This window comes from Chaetodon trifascialis, chromosome 20, assembly GCF_039877785.1.
Source record: "Chaetodon trifascialis isolate fChaTrf1 chromosome 20, fChaTrf1.hap1, whole genome shotgun sequence".
Classification (NCBI taxonomy): domain Eukaryota; kingdom Metazoa; phylum Chordata; class Actinopteri; order Chaetodontiformes; family Chaetodontidae; genus Chaetodon; species Chaetodon trifascialis.
In genome coordinates, this window is record NC_092075.1 from 995,493 (window position 1) to 1,013,206 (window position 17,714).

Here is a 17,714-nt window from a genome sequence, read left to right on the forward strand (position 1 = left end):
CGGAGGGCTCGTTCGGACGCTTGGAATCATTTAGGTTACAGAGACAATTAGTAAAATGAAGGTCATGTGGACAGATTTGATTTTTTAAATGAGGGAGGGGGCATCATTTTTTTAAAAATATCTGTATCTATGAGGACTGAATGCAGCGAGGAGGGGGCCTGATGAGAGAAACGATGAACACTGAGCAAAGAAAAGCATCAGTCAGGACGTAACGGCGGAGCCTGATGCCACGTCTTCATCAGCCGGCACTGAACCTCTGAGAGAGGAGGAAGAACAGGCTGTGACCGACGACCACGGTGAGTATTGATCAGTGAAGTATGACCAGAGCTGTGAGGCGCTCAGCTCCCACATTATTTAGTGATCTCAGCGCGGCTGGCTCCTGGAGTAAAAGGCGAGCGATATTATCATGGTTTAACACCGAGACGTCAGCAGCCATCATTAATTAATGATCCTCAGCGGCGGCAGCTTCTTTGAGGCCCTCGTGAGAGTTCGTATCGGGCTTTCAATCTTCTTATGACAGAAACACACATGCATGCATTCAGACGCTCATGCACACATATCACTTTGTGTCCCATTAACAGCTAATTAAGCTGTGAGCGATCTCCTTGGGGGGAAGTGTTCTACTTAACTGCCTTTCAAGCGGCTCCTGTCCCACATTAATCTCCCTCCCCAGGGGAACGTGGATATCGATCTGCTTTTCCCATGTCATTAATCTCACTTGGAAGAAATGAACAAGATTAAAGTGAGATGAGCATCACATCCAGGAAGAGGGGCGACGATGACCTGTGACGCCGCCACATGAACACCCCACCAAGGGGAGTTTTCTCAGGAAACTTTCCATTTTACAGTTTCCATCAATAATTCAGGTCAAAATTTTATTGAGCAACATTGTTTGAACGTTTCTGCACCTTTTAAGATGATTTGTGATGAGATTTTATGAAGAGTTCCTTCATGTCTTCAGCTCAGTAAACTCTTTAAAAGCTTCTTGGATCAGCTGAAAAATCATCGTCACAAAGCTGAAAACAGCCTGTTTTTCTTTTTGGAGATACGAGGTTCTCACAGGACGCCGCTGCAAACATGTGATGATCTTCTAGAATCTGAAGCATTGATGAAGATTAAAGCAGCAACAGGAGATAAAGGAGTTCAATGAGCTGAAACATCTACAGCAGGAACATGAATGAACACATGAATGAACACATGAATGAACACATGAACGCAGCATGAACATGAATCCACTAAATGGTACTTCAGTAAAGTACTTTAAGTACTTTCTTTGCTGTAGTAACTGAAGTATCAGCACTGCGTTGGACAGACGTCTGTCTCTGCCCAATTCAAGCACCGTGTGAGTCGACGGGACTAAAACAAATGTTCCTCTTTGTTTCTTTGTGACTCGTGTTTCCAGACTCCAGCGTGAACTCGCCTGTTTGATGATTCAAGAAAAATCCTTCCTGATTCCACCAAGTTGGAGAAGATGAGGAAGAGGCGCTTCCTGTTGTCAGACAGGACAAACTGCTGACGAGTACCTGAAGTTGTTGGATGCCGGAGGACGACACGTTCGGGTTTGAGGACGCTCAGAATCCACCATGTTTGTGCTCGCAGGCCTCAGAAGATGAAGGACAGAGGGTTCAACAGAGCGCGTCAGGAACAGATTCGCTGAAATGTTTGTCTGTGTTATTTATAACAAACTGCCGGCTGAGTCAAATATTTGCAGGAGCGCTCTGCAGCTGAACACAGGCTGGGTGAGAGTCAGGCTTTGGGTTAAATCTGGAACATTTCTCTGACATCGACGTTCGTCAGCGAGCTGCTCCTCAGAAATAAAGGCAGGATGACCCTGAATGACACGGCAGCAGAGGTCAGGTGGGACGTGCACCCTCCTCTGCAGGATTCAAAGAGTACGAATCAGTGTTTATTCCCTGACTTCAGCTTGTAAGGTGCCTCCTGCTCCTCCTCCTCCTCTTCCTCCTCCTCCTCCTCCTGTAAAATGGCTCCTAGCCTGAGGAGACGACAATCTCTTGAGATGGACATAAACTTTAATTAACAACGTTTCTCCAGCACCGCTGTGCGTATTGATCAGCAGGAGAAGAAGTGTTCAGACAATTTAACAAAGAAATACTCCAGCAGGACCAAAGATCCTGCACTGTGTACTGTGTACTGTGTACTGTGTACTGTGTACTGTGCACTGTGCACTGTGTACTGTGCACTGTGTACTGTGCACTGTGTACTACGCACTGTGTACTACGCACTGTTTGATCTAGAGCCTGAGTCCTCGAGCCTGAGGGCTGCAGCTGGACTGAAGGACGGACTTACAGAGCAAACTGTGTCTTCATCTGTCCAATGCACTGGAGTGTGTTTCATTAACTGCGTTCATGCTCACACCTTTGAAACAGGGGTTGACGCTCTGTGAACAGACTGACGGCCGTGTGCCTGCAGAGGCGACCGGACGGCGTCCTGCAGCCGATACCACAGAGGAAGAGGTGAGTCGCCTTTCGACGTTTGATCCTTGACATAATTAGGATTTTCCTGATGGTCTGCACCAACATGAACGTCATAAATCTCTCTCTGTCTTTGTCTTTGTGCTTCATCTCTGAGACACAGTCGATGTGATGTTTAGTCGTGTCTTTGTCTTTGTGTCTTTGTCTTTGTGTCTTTGTCTTCGTGTCTTTGTCTTCGTGTCTGACACGGTCGCTCTCACAGCACTGAATCTCACCACCTGCTCGTCATGGTTGTCCTCTGACAGACGCTCTGTCCCGCGGTCCAAACTGAAGGAGCTGCAGCTCGTTTTTTGTCCAGCTGTGAGACGAGATGACCTCTGCTGAACATCTGCAGCTCTGTTCGTTCTGCGTGACGGCTGAAAGCACAGGACACCTTTCAGGAGCCGTCGCGTGGCCTCTGAGTCTCACGCTTTCTGAGACATTTCAATACAGATGCTGCTGAATGATGAGACACTGCCGTGATGTCCATGTGACCAGGCTGGAGACACATCTCTGACGGTGTGATGGACTCAGGACGGTTCACCTGCTCTTCAGGTGTGGCGTTCAGGTGACCTTCACGCTCCGTCTGTCCAAGCAGCTCTGATTCAGGACTGACCAAAGAGTCAGAGACAGTCCACGAAGCAAACGTCTGAGTCTGGACCAAAGTGGACCAGCCGTCCCCCCGACTGACAGAATGATAACTGCGAACAGCGAAGCTTTAACGAGCTTTGGACGAAACGTCTTTGTCTCTGTCCATCTGAGCAGATTTCTGAGAAACTCTGTGAGCTCACTTCCCAGAATTCAACCCGATTGCAGTTTATTCTGACAGTAAAGCAGCGTGTTGGTTAGCCACAGGGACGACTGAGGGCTCAGAGGACACAGAGGACGCGTTTGTCTGGAGTCAGACAGAGACGGAGCGGCGGTGCAAAGTAACTGAGTACTTTTACTGTACTTAAATATCTTCATTTCCTGCTACTTCACGTTTGTACTCCAGAACAATCAGAGGGAAGCTTTGTCCTTCACAGTGAGCGTGGCATCATGGGAGTTGTTGTCTTTATTATGGATAAACTCACATTAATTGATTAATTGATAAAGGCGTCGTCAATAAACCATCATGGCTGATGAAAATCTGTGTTCGCTAACGAGGTCACGTGTTCACGTTCCTCGCTCCGACCAATCAGCTGGAGCTTCCTGCGTCGTCGCTGACAGGTGAACACATGAACCCTGAATAATGACAGGCTTCTCTGGGCTCGAGTACTTGTACACGGTGGTATTTGTACATGCAGAGGCTCTGCACTCTGATGGATCACACGTTTCCTGCTGTGCTTTCACGTCCATCACACAAACAAAGCTGCTGCTGTTCGTCCTGTGAAGGGACGGGTGTGGACATGCAGCTCGTCCTCTGTCCAACACCAAGAGAGATAAAGCAGGCTGATTAGAGGACGGAGTTTTTAATGAGTGTCTCTCTCTGTCCTCTTAATGTGGCCGTGCAGGCACCATGAACTGCAGGATGTGTGTTAATATTAAACGGAGCTTATTAGGTTTCCCTCTGCCGTCCTCCATCACGACGCAGGCTCCTCTCATTGTATCGCTGTCATATTGCATCTTCCTCCAGCTCTTTATGAGACAGGGTTAATGAAAGTAGGAGATGATGGGATGAGTGGGTGCGATGGTGATTTAAAGTATTAATACACAGAAAGTGTTCCATAAAAGTTTTCTGCGCAGTAGAAAGTTTAATTGCCGTCTTAAATATTACAGATCTGTCTGTGAGAAGTGCTTTTTTATGGCGACACATCGGCCGTCGAACGGCGCGTGGGCCACAAACTGAGAGGGAGGAAGTGGAGGCGGGGGGAGGAACAACGGAGACCTAATGGCAACCCCCCTGAATAAATGAGTGTGTGTACATGCAGTATTCAGAGGGTTCAGTGACTGCTGCGCTCTGGGGGCATTTGTCGGACCCTCAGCTCAAACTCGCTGCGTCTCAGCATTAATCATTCAGCAGCAGCTACCTCAGGACTGAATGTGTGATCTGTGTTTTACGTTTCGCTGCTTCAGACCTCCAGCAGAAGACTAACGGGAAGTGTTAAATAAAGAGCTCCGCGCTCGTCCCCGAGGACACTTTGGTCCATTTGGTGCAGGTGATGCAGAGTTAACAGCGAGCCGTCGGTCCTCCTGCAGCTCGAACTGTCCAACGAGCCAGCTGATCTCAGACCTGCTGAAGGGTGAAGACACAGCACAGGTAGCACAGGAGCGATCCAGCACAGAGTCATCACTGTCTGCATGTATTCATGTACAAATATAAAGTAAATCCTGTTTTATTTATGTCATTCTTCTGTGAAAACACTGTTTGCACTGTGTGTTTGCAGCATGAAAGGCTGCAGTTTGCATTTCACTGCGTCGCCTCGTGCTGTGAGATAACAAAGACATGACCTTCACTCATCAACGCTGATGCTTCACGCTGGTTCTGAACAAAGGCCGCGATGCGTTCACGTGCTCTGACACTTTGGATTTGATTAAAGGCGATAAGGCGGACGCGACGAGCTCGTCCACGCTCCACCTCTGTGAACGACACCAGACCTCTGAGGATGGGGGGGGGGCAGCACAAAAGCAGAGGGAGGCTTCACATTTCCTGTCCTCAAACCTGTCCCTACATTTAGATTTCTTATTTCTTGCCGTGCGGCGAGCACAATAGGCCTCTCCTGCTCATGTTGATTTGAACCGCCTCTCGCCTCCACCTCTCGGGGTGACACGGCTCACGTCCGACCGCAGCCGTGCGGCAGTCATGAATAAATGGAGGAGGTGAAATGTGTGTGCTCCAGGAGGGCAGCCTGGGAAAAAATGTGATCAGATTTGTGATGTGTGGCCGGCTGACGGGCACGCCTCCTTCATTTCATCATTCACAGATGATGACAACGCTCGTGACTCATGCAAATGTGGACCTGCTGCAGAATCACAAACGCTCAGAGTTTCACCAAACTTGGCTTCTGTCGCCTGAAACGTCTCCAACTCTTCCTCTTCTCTCCCGTTCCTGTCCTCAGCCCAGCCTTTGCGCCTCCTCCTCGCAGGTCGCTCACCTCCTCACCCATCAGCAGAGACCTCATGATGACTCTCACCCACGTCCTTCCTCCCTCCTCGCTCTCCGTCCGTCAGCAGGTATTGATGTGACACATGTTCCTCGGCCTCGAGCCGAGCTGCAGCAGCTCCTGCATCCACACTGATGGACTTCACATCGACTGCAAAGGAAAGAATCAATGAGAGCACAAAAGTGACATTTTCAGTCCAGTTTGAGGAGCAGATGAGCGAGTTTGACAGGATTTAATGTGTTCATCAGTCTTGTTTTCATGCTTTGAACTGTAGCTAACTGATAAGCATGAGCCCAGACTGCTGATACACACTGTGCGTGTGGACCAATCAGACGTGAGTCCACAGAGACGGCAGGCTCTGCGATGACAGCAGGTCACCACAAACCTCTAATCAGTCTCACCTTTTGGACTCAGTGCACCATAAAAGCCGTCTTCACGGAGGCAGCGCCGCAGCTCTTTGAAAGCCACGGAAATGCCAGCTTGTACCCTTCACTCAAAAGCTCGGCTAATTCACTGCAAATTGTCAGCCTTGCTGTCTAAATTTGCATTTTGCAGACATCTGTTAGCGCCACGGGTGGAACGAATAAGACCTGCGTGTGTGAAATATCTGCTGCTTAAACGGGGTTTGTACATTCAGAGCAGGCGATTACAAACCTGCAGAGAGAAGCCGAAAGCTCACCTTCAGCCGTGTGAGAGCTTTCTGAACCACAGCCGAGATGACGGATGATTAGCCAAAGAGAGGAGGAAAGGTTATATCACAGCACCTCATCACTGGCTCCCAGAGTGATGGCCGCTGTGATAAAAGAATAACTCAAATGCAGGAAGCAGTGGGTGAAGATGAGGCTCGAGAACGATGAAGAGAGATTGAATCTATTCTTCAGTGATTGTCTTTGCTCCATGCCTCCGCCCGCTCCGTCAGCATCCCTGTAATGAATGAACATCTCTCATCATTTCTCATGTTTTCATGCATTTCATGCGCTCAGCTGCAGGAGGGACGTCGGCCTCCGTCTCCGTCTCTGAGGACTCTGAGGTGCTGTGGACGTCCTGAATCGTCCTCTGGGTGATAACGTGGATCTATGTTGATCCACATTCCAGAGGGGATCGGTGTGACGCTGCGTCGTCCTGTGTCCTCACGTCCATAAAATGTCTTTATATACTGTGTGAGAGCATGACCACACACACACACACACACACACACACACACACACACACACACACACACACACACACACACACACTTCTATATTTATCTGACAGCTTTAGTTTGTTTCCAGATTAGTTTCTGAGCCCCTTCCTGTCCAGTGAAAAGCTTGTATCTCCAGATGTGCTGAACTGAAGGATGAAGAGTTCCTTCATGTCTTCAGCTCAATAAACTCTTTAAAAGCTTCTTGGATCAGCTGAAAAATCATCGTCACAAAGCTGAAAACAGCCTGTTTTTCTTTTTGGAGATACGTGGTTCTCACAGGACGCCGCGCTGCAAACACGTGATGATCTTCTAGAATCTGAGCATTGATTCATTAAACCTGGATAATGAAGTGGTGAATAGTGATTTCACGGTTCACTGAACACGCTGGAGCTGCGCCGTTCTGCCTTTTCATTAGACGTGTACGGCGAGTGCTCGGCTGGAGGCGACACCACCTTCACCTCCACCTGCGGCTCTGAGAGGCCGCAGCGCGCCTTCGAGCTAAATGCTAAAGCCAGCTGCTAACATGCTCACTATGATGCTAACACGCTGATGATTAGCAGGTTTAGCGTTTCCCATGTTCACCAGCATGTTAGCATGCTAGCATTTTTTAATTAGCGATAAACACACAGTGACTTCTTTCAGTTTATCAGCATTATGATGAACAGTTTAATGATTAATTGTCACATTCTGCCTCTTCGTCTCTCCTTTCATGGCCGTTCATTTGCTTTTCCGCCTGTCTTCACACTGCCTGCATTTCCAACCACCTGCTACAAACTCTCAACAAATGCAGTACATAAAACAGCACATACTGCTTTTCACAGTATGTGCGGCATGAAACTGTTAAATTTTGAGGTATTCTGCAGTTTGCTGGGCCGGTTAGTGGCTGTGGAAAAGGAAGTAAACAAAAACACAGCAAATAAAACCATCAGCTTTCCTTTATGCTCTAAAAAAAGAGAAATTATAAATTTAGCTGAGAGATGAGATGTTTGCACAGTGAATAGGACGCTTTGGTCAATCAGCTGATGAGACTTTTGAATACAGGCCTGAACAATAAGAGTGATCTGAACTTGCTTTGATGTTTTCTGTCTGTCTTGTTAGTGTTAATGCTGTAACTTCACTGTTTACTGCATGACGTGTTTGTCACTTTAGCGGAGCTTCGTTAGCAGCTGTTCGTCAGTAACGCAGGTCCAGGTCAGCTGGACGTCATCTGCTCTGTGTGCTCAGCTGATCGGAGCACAAACACAAACAGGCCCAGCGAGCTGAAAAGAGCTGCAGACGGGCACACCTCCAACACCTCCAACACCTCCAACACCTCACCAAGGTCAGTTTTCACTGCCGGGACGGTGGAAAGTGATTCTACGAGTTTGAGCCTGAAGGAATCTTTGTTTTACAGAAAGTCTGAGACGAAAGGACACACGGAGGAAACATGACCGCTGAGCGGACAGGGAGACGCCCAAACGTAGGATCAAGTGTTTCTGGAGTTTGACCCATGGTCGAAAACACACGCACGCACGCACGCACGCACGCACGCACGCACGCACGCACGCACACACGCACGCACACACACACACAGATGCAGCCTGAGGAGTGAATCAGAAAACATGTGCGTAACAGAAATACATGATTAGAGCAGCTGAGTGTTTCAGTGCACATAATGCAGATATAAAAGCACACCGATGACCTCTGGCTCCTCAGCAAACACTCTTCTGTCTCTTATTGTGGAGCGTAAGTGCTGAAAACCTGTCATGTATGGACAAAGAGCACGAGTCCAGAAGCAGAACGGCTGAACATGAGCTGAAACTCTGTGAGGTGAAAGCAGCAAATGGAAGCGGTGGGAGAGCGTTTTCTGGTCGAAGCACTCAGACTTCACACCGCGAAGAAACATCCAGCTCCAACTGTTGCCTTTGACCTGCGGCTGCTGTCTTTTCTGTTCCACAGGTCCAAAGAGCCGCTGACAGATTACAGCAGCGTGGGAGAGACAGAGAGTTTAGAAGGTGGACGTGTGTTTGGACAGAAACACCACGACTGCAGCAGAGCACCTGCCTCACCTGCGCTCACCTGAACCCTGTCGGCCTGCGTGAAGAGGAAAATCTGCCATTTCGCTTCCTTACGTTGCTCATTTTGTGCTGAAAAGCTCCGTCCACCAGCTTCAGCCTGCGTCCGCCTCTGTGCAGGAGGACTTAATGTACACACACCTAAAAATAACCTCAGATATCAGGACATCTGCTCTGTCTGCCACACCAGCAGCGAAAAGGAGAAACTCTGCACAGTTCTTTCCAGCAGCTGCAGCGATTAGTGGATTCAGAGTCAAAGCACCAAAAGACGTCCTGCAAGACTCATTTATCACCAATCATCTGTTATAATAAACATTTGTGTGTCACTGTCGTCTCTCCAGACTGAAGTATGAGTCCACATACAAGAGGAGTTCGAAGCCGAGGCGTCAGACGAAGGTAAAAATAGGTTAAACACCTTTAAAAGCCGGAGAGTGAAAGTGGGTCTGAGGGTGCTTCTTAAAAGCATCAGCAGACTCCTGTTGGCCTGTCTGGAGCACAGGGCGCCGTCAGCGGGCGGCGGTGGGAGGATCCCAGGGGTCCGCTGGCGCTCAGGGGGGACCAGGTCTGAGATACGCTGCATGTAAGGGCGAGACCACGGAGGGATCTGAGGACGGCCGCGACAGGCCTGCGGCTGAATTTACAGATCAGACATCTGAGACACAGTCCACGCCTTCAAGGACGAACTCAGGGAGCGAACGTCACAGATCACACACACAGATGTGAAGCAAAACTACAATTACTGAAGCACGGAGGCGCAACAAGTACTAATACCTCAGTTTAAAAGTACTGTGACGAGTAAAAGTCCTGCATTCAAACTTCCACTGAGAGTAAAGTATGATTTTATTTCATTATAGTTATGGATGCACTCGTGTTCATCACTGTAATGTTGCAGCTGATGAAGGTGAAGCTGACTGTTTGCTGCAGAGTGGCTCATAAATATACCTCAGGGATCAATAAAGACTTCATTTATCCTGTAATTATACATCAAAGTTTATCTGTTGATTGTATTTTGTTTGTTGTCACGTAAACGTAATGTGGTGAAGCAGAAGACAGAAAATAGAAATAATATTATATTATCATTATATCATTATCACTGAACACCGTTAGAAAGCTCAGAATATCATTGATTGACTGATTGAAACCATTTTAAGATCCAATCACAGCAGGAGGCTCAATAAACGCCGACAGCAGACAAACAGGCGTTTTTAAAACTCACCGCTGACGTCTCGCATTGATCCTCAGATCGATAAAAACGTCTGAAACGTCCACAGACGATCCGCTGCAGTCAAGATCTTTAGTGCAAAACATGAAAATAATCCACAGAAACATGTTTCCTCCGTTCAAACTGAGCTCCTCCTCTGCTCTTCTTCTGTGGTTTCTCAGCAGGAACAAACATTCGCCGCCATCTTGTTTCTGGTTCCTCAGGTTTGAAATGACTCACTGGACCAATCACGATCCTCCATACGAAGCCTAACAACCAGAGCAGCCAATGACAGTCTGAGCTGAACAGAGGGGCCGCCTTCTCTTCTTCTGTTTGAAGGCTCAGCCAATCACAGCTGAGTTTGCAGATGACTGACGCTTCAAACAGCCAATGAAACTCTGAACTCTCCATCAGCTGCTTCACCTCAGATGAGGTGATAATGATGATTTACACACATTTAAAGTGACAGATACAGTGAACTGTGTCAAAATAAAGTCAGAAATATCTTAAATATGGTGCTAAAATGTAGATCTCTTTAATATAAATGAATATAATAAATTACCATTAGAGAAAACATGAAAATATTCAGCTTCTGGGGTATTTTTTTTAAATCAGCTTTTACTGAATGTGGACCAGTGTGAGGCTTCATGATCGCATTGTGTTTTCCAGCTAATAAGATCCAGATACATTAATCTGTCAGCCTGTATTTCCAAATATGCATTAAACATACTGTATGTCTCCTGTTCAGTGGACGGGCTTGAAGAGCTGCTGTGTCTCCGGGTGCAGAAGCTACAGCAGCTTTGTGGCTCCTGCGTTTGTCGGCTTTGAGTGCAAACAGTCAGGAGCGACAGCAGAATTAATAGCACCCACGTCAGGTCCCGTCGGGGGGAAGCTCTTCATGTAGGTGTCCTCCAGAGACGGGTGTAGGCAGCGCTCTTAATGCTGCCATATTTAAAATCGCGCCCCTCTTCCAGCTGAGTGAATCATTTGTCTGCTGGTGTCAGAGAAAAGGGACATTTGTGAGCTTCAGCTTCCTGAAGACAAAAGACAGCAGAGAGGAGCAATGAGGACGTCTGCATGATCATAGTTCATTTATCAATTAAGACACACAAACGTCCTTGGATCATGAGAGGACATGTCTTCTATTCGATGATCCGCGTCCTCAAATCTCCCTGGAAAAGTCTGAAAGCTGCAGAAATTCACACACAGGATGTGATGTGTGTGAGGCCGCTGCTCATCCAGACTCACATCATCCGCCGTGAGTTCATTTCACTTTCAGATTCACCGACACTGCTGCCAAAGCTCTCCTCGTCGGCTGCACTGCGATGGCGAAGCACGCCTGTTGGTTTGAGCTGAAGTTGTGAAGTGGACGACCCTCGAGCCCTCCGCCCACAAACTCTGGATCCGTTCCTGGTTTTTAAAAATACCAGGACGAGTCTCCTCCTGAACCTCGATCTGTCCTCCTGTTTGTGCAGAACGCTCAGGCTGCAGCTTCTCCGTTCACCTCCAACACAACAAAAATCAAAGGCGGAAAATGATCAGCTGTTGCTCATTAACTCTAATTGGATGAAACATCTGGCTGCTAACGTGCTTCCTGCGTTCAAAGATCATTTTTCACACAAAACACACATCTACTCTCCAAATGTCGCTTTTTCTCACCACAATACCGACAGCTGCCTTTGCTCTGCCTCGTCTGAATGAAGCTCCACCTGTTGGTTCCTCTCCACCCACAGACGAGCAGGTAAACACCTGCAGGAGGAGCGCCGCACTGGACCGGACGTCCTGCCATCAGCGTGGCTTTATGCACATTTTCCAGCCTGTTTTCCACATTATTTTCACCGTGTCAGGTTCAGTTGAAGCTCTTTTAATTACAGCCTCTTCTTCTTCTTCTTCTTCTTCTTCTTCTTCTTCTTCTTCTGCTGTATTTCGTGGTTTTCCAGTTGGAGAATTGGCGCCACCTACTGCTGATGCACATTGACTCCTGATGAACGCATTCTCTTGAAATTCAGGTAAAATCTGCAGCACATTTGGATGAAACCAGCTGTCAGGTCGTTCGTCTGCGCTGGCTGTTTCCAGTCTGAACATCGTCTCAGGACGGCGACACAATGGCCCTTTAATTATACATTTGCGGCACTGGTACAGTCACTGGTGACCTCTAACAATAACAAAACCATCAGTGTAACACACTGAGAGTCTGCTGAAGGTGACTGAGACACACTTGAAGCCTGCAAAGACGATGAGTGGACCTTTAATGACTGTTAGATTTGATTATTGTCTTCTCAACCTGCAGTTTTAAAGCCACGAATGAACTTTGACCCTGTTTGTATCGCAGTCAGATGACCTGCAGTCCATCAGACCTCCAAACATCTGCGCTCTGCTTTCAGGAACATCAGGTTCATACATTTCATTAAACACTTCATCTGCTGCGGCGTCCTGTTCAATCCATACTGCACCACCTACCTTTCATCCTCTTATTTTAGGTCCAATTTTCAGTCATTTTTCACAGCTGACTCCCCCATGTTTCACCTCTCTTTTCCCTTCCCCGCCTCTTCCTCCTCCTCCTCCTCTCCATCTAATGGAGCAGGCTGAAGCTAATGTTTTTGCTTTGTGATTTATTGTTGTTATAGCAGAGAAAAGATTTCACTCGCTGGTGCGTGAAAGGTGCGCGTGTGTCACCTCCAGACAGCTGGACGACATCGTGCAGCGGCGCTTTGAAAAGTCGCCTCCGTCTGTTTATTCTGTTTGTGTTTGTTGGTGTTTGGCATTTTCATTCTGCTTCATGATAGATCTCACTGTGGTTAATAACGCTGGCGACCGCTTCCATTTCCGCCCTGATGCTGGCTAACCTTAATGGATGACTTTTATGTGCTCTGTACAGTAATCTGAAATTAATGGCTATCATCATTTAATGTTTTTCAGCTTTTAGTTTGCCAGCGTGTCTCTGCTGGAGGGTCATATGTCTGCGTGTGTGTGTGTGTGTGTGTGTGTGTGTGTGTGTTTTGCCAAACTGCAGTATTTCTGTGCAGATTGAGGACTATTGTCTCATCACACGATGCTGATCAGTCTGTTTACCTCCCTGTTGTTCCGGAGGCTTCTTTGTATTCTCTCCATGCTCATCCTGCAGCCTCAGCATCAAATAAACAACCTGCATCTGAATAACGTGCATTTTACACGTAAAGTGGAATCATCATCCGTTTGCATTTACAAAACAGATCATCTAATCATGAACGTTCATCTCTCCAAAATGTTGTTTTTTCACTTTGAGCTGCAAAAATTAATTGAATTAACAATTCAGATAATAGATTCATCGTTTCCTGCAAAAATCCTCCTAAATCTGAAGTTCTAACTTTCCTAAGTTTGAGTTTTTGGCTGCCGGCTGAACAATAAGATCCAGCTGATGTCAGTTTGTGCTCTGCTCTTTATTTGACTTGTTTTAATTAGGACATGAAGCCTTTGGGAAGCACCACCTTGTTTCCAAGCGAATCCTTTAATTAGAAGGAAAATGCATGCACACTGTCAGACAAAATAACACTGAAAATGAAGGTAAGCACAGAATATAATGAAAAATAAGAACGTGTGTGAAGTAAACAAGCAGCATGAAGAACAGTACATTTAATTAAGCACGTTTTTCCAGTCTGATGGTGCTTCAGACTCGAAAACAGTGGAAATGATCGCGAGCTGCAGCCCTCGTTGTACTGTCACAGCTCTGTGCATGAAGCGCACACACACATATGAACAGCTGGGAGGTGGGACGAGTCAAACACAGTGAAGACGTCCACTGATTCAGGACATCAGGACGGACGTGCACACAACAGTCCTTTAAAATCTTATATATATGCTGATGTAAGTTCAGGTTTTGTGACACAAAAATGGAGAATTGAAATGAAAAGATGCAACAACAAAACCAGGTTTGGTGTTTCTCCCAAATGGAAAAGTTGAGGATGCTGAATGAAACGTTATTGTTACAGCGCAGGTCGCTTCATTTCACCTGAGTGCCGACCAGCAGGCCAACGCCGCCTGAATGAGACGAGGACGTAACCTGACCTGAAACACAGGTCCACTCCTGCCCGCTCAGGTCTGCTCAGGTCTGCTCAGGTCCCCTCAGGTCCCCTCAGGTCCCCTCAGGTCTGCTCAGGTCCCCTCAGGTCTGCTCAGGTCCCCTCAGGTCCCCTCAGGTCCCCTCAGGTCTGCTCAGGTCTGCTCAGGCCTGCTCAGGTCTGCTCAGGTCCCCTCAGGTCTGCTCAGGTCTGCTCAGGTCCGCTCAGGTCTGCTCAGGTCTGCTCAGGTCTGTTCAGGTCTGCTCGGGTCTGCTCAGGTCTGTTCAGGTCTGCTCAGGTCTGCTCAGGTCCCCTCAGGTCTGTTCAGGTCTGCTCGGGTCCCCTCAGGTCCCCTCAGGTCCCCTCAGGTCCCCTCAGGTCTGCTCAGGTCCCCTCAGGTCTGCTCAGGTCTGCTCAGGTCTGCTCAGGTCTGCTCAGGTCCCCTCAGGTCCCCTCAGGTCCCCTCAGGTCTGCTCAGGTCCCCTCAGGTCTGCTCAGGTCTGCTCAGGTCTGCTCAGGTCTGCTCGGGTCCCCTCAGGTCCCCTCAGGTCCCCTCAGGTCTGCTCGGGTCCCCTCAGGTCCCCTCAGGTCCCCTCAGGTCTGCTCGGGTCCCCTCAGGTCCCCTCAGGTCCCCTCAGGTCTGCTCAGGTCTGCTCAGGTCTGCTCAGGTCTGCTCAGGTCCCCTCAGGTCCCCTCAGGTCTGCTCGGGTCCCCTCAGGTCCCCTCAGGTCCCCTCAGGTCCCCTCAGGTCTGCTCAGGTCTGTTCAGGTCTGCTCGGGTCCCCTCAGGTCCCCTCAGGTCCCCTCAGGTTGACGGTAACATGCAGCAGATATAATGTTTAAATGTTCCCATCTTTGTTCAGCGTGTTAGCATGCCAGTGCTGGTTAGCACTATTCACAGAGTACAGCTGAGGCTGAGGGAGTCTATCTGCTCACAAATGTTGGTCAAATTAAACCGTTGACCTGATGGTGGCGCTAAATGAAAAGTCAGAGGATCATCAATTCATCCTGAGGAGAACGTGAACGTCTGAACCACATTTTAAGGCAAATAGTTCAATGTGGACCAAAGAGGCACAGCACAAGCACGACGTGGTCATGTGACGTCCTTCGCTTCGGTCGGAGCAGATCCAGGCGGCGGGCCAGCGGCATAAAGCTGCAGCATGACATGAAGGAATGAGGCTGCACCTCCTCCAGCAGCAACATGCACAAACAGGCAGGACTTCTTCTTCAGACTGAAGCAGTCTGCAGCATTTCAGGCTGAAATGTCTCGACACGTCAGAGGGGGACAGTCACAGTCCAGACTGCAGATGAGTAAATGCTGGACAGAGTTTCTTATGGAGACTCATTCGTCTAAAGGGTCAAAGAGCGGCTCGTGTTGGACAGCCGGACGTCTGTGGTCATATGCTGGTTCTCTGAAGAGGAGAAACAGACGCTCAGTAACACCTCGGATGATTTGAGGCAAACCAGATAAAACTTATCAAACTTCCAAGAATCACACTTCAGAGCGCTGCGAGGAGCCAATAAAGCGGCTGAAGAACAAAGCATCGAGCGAGCGACGGTGAAGCGTGGGAGTCCCCTTTAAGATCAGCTCCCAGATGATCACATGATCGATGAGCGGGAAGAACCAATTAGACTCAGAGATTTAACCTGCATCTGCCACCATCTTCATTCCTTCAAACAGTCCCTTCATCCGTCTGCAAAAACACGATTTTATTCATTTTATTTGAAAGAAATGCTTCGTATCCACAGCAGCAATTAACATGTGAAATGAGCAGCCTTCTGCTTTATTCAGATTATGGAAATGAGATCGATAGAGAGGCGCTGAACGATGTGGAAGTGGTTGAAAATGAGACAGAGGGGTTAGCTCAATGCTAACTGATAGCATATCAGGCTCACAGGGACATGCTAACGCTGATGTTCATCAGGGATGTTGGCAGTGTTCCCCGTCTTAGCTTAACGTGTTGAAAGTAATTCAGGTGTACTTTATTCATAAGAAAACACATTTTTTAAACTCTTCACATGTTCTGTTTGTAAAACTCGACGTGACGTGGAGCAGAGGTGGATCGCAGCGTTTCGCCTGCTGACGTCGTTACATTCCACCGCGGCTGAAAGGAGCAAAGGTGCGCCGCTGTGATTATCCCTGCTGTCAGAAGTGACGCAGACTCTCTTTAAGTTTTACCTTTCATTTAAGTCCAAATGTTCACTTTGAGCAGGTTGATAAATCAAGTCTGACACGTTTTCTGAGCCAGAAGCACAGCAATAAAACCACTGGCGGTTCAGCGTCTGAGGGCTGAAGACAAATGCAAAAGCAGCGTGGAGATGAGAGGGAGCGCTGCCTCCAGCCAGCCGGCTGCCGGCCCAGAAAGCTCCTCTGTGACACATACTGACAAAACGCTGACAGCAGCAGGCGGGGGGCACTGTTTCCTCTGGAGTCTGACTGAGCTGAAGGCAGGGAGCTACACAGCCTGACCCAGACGAGGGGGAGAGCCTGACGGAGGCCGGATGAGACGACGCCGTGGCGAGGAGAGGCGCCCTCACGTGAGTGGATGATGAAGTCCTCAAGGCAGAGAGGAAGAGGACGAGCTGAAGAGGACAATCGGACGACACGTGAAGCCGATGAGAGCGATGAAGGCAGACCTTCTGTCCTAAAAACATGTTTCAGCAAAGTCTCAAACCTCAATGACAGAATGAAACTCGTTTCTTTGCCTTCAAACAACCGTTCGTAAAACACGACTCATTCAGAGAGAGCTCAGAGTTTAAGGAACATTTTGGGAAACACACTGTCGAGTTATTTCTGGAGCTTTCAGCTGCCTTCAGCAGGACTTCCTTCAGCCGTCACGCAGAGACGATTAGCAGCTGAAAAAGTCTGTTTCAGCCAAAGTTTGACTTGTGAAACGACAGAAAAGTGCAGATGTGAGTGAGCTCCACGTTCGTGATGGGCTTCCTCAGCTCGCTTCGCTCCAGCTGACTGCGGTGAATTTCTGCTTCTTTGGACAGATGGCAGGAGGAAGCACGACAACCAGTCAAGTTGAAAAACTGCCAAACATCCAGAAAAGCCTCCTGAGAAATGTGTAAGCACAGTGTGGCTGCGTGACCTTAAAGCTGTGCAGCGTCAGCAGAAAGCATCCGAGAAAGATCGACTCACCGGCAGCATAAACACACGACTAATAACTGTAACCCTGAGCTCTCTGAGAGCGGCCCGGGTAAATATCCACAGCCAACCACGTCCCACAATCAATTATGAGCTCCACTTCGTCCTGAAGTCACACACTCCAACACACACTTCAACCACTCGACAGCTTTTCCAGAAACTTGTCTATTGTTCAGCTAAAAATATTCTCGAGTGGTGTCCTGCTGCTGTTAACGTCCCGAATCTGTTATTCAACACCTGGAAACGCAGCGCTCGAGCAGCTGAGGAGACGACTGAAGTGCATTCATGAATATGCAGATAAGCAGCAGTTTATCTCTCGGCTTCACTCGCTAAGTCTCCCGTCTTAGAAACCCCCGAAGGAAACATTAAAGCCACCAAGAGCCCATCAAACTCTTTTCTTCTTCAGCTCTGCTTCTGCACAGATTAAAGAAAAGCTCAGCAAAAGTCATCCTGATCCATCTTTAAAAGCTTCTGCTCATTGTTCATTTTAACTGGAGGTCCACGAAGCAGAGGAGTCCTGAGCAGACCGAGG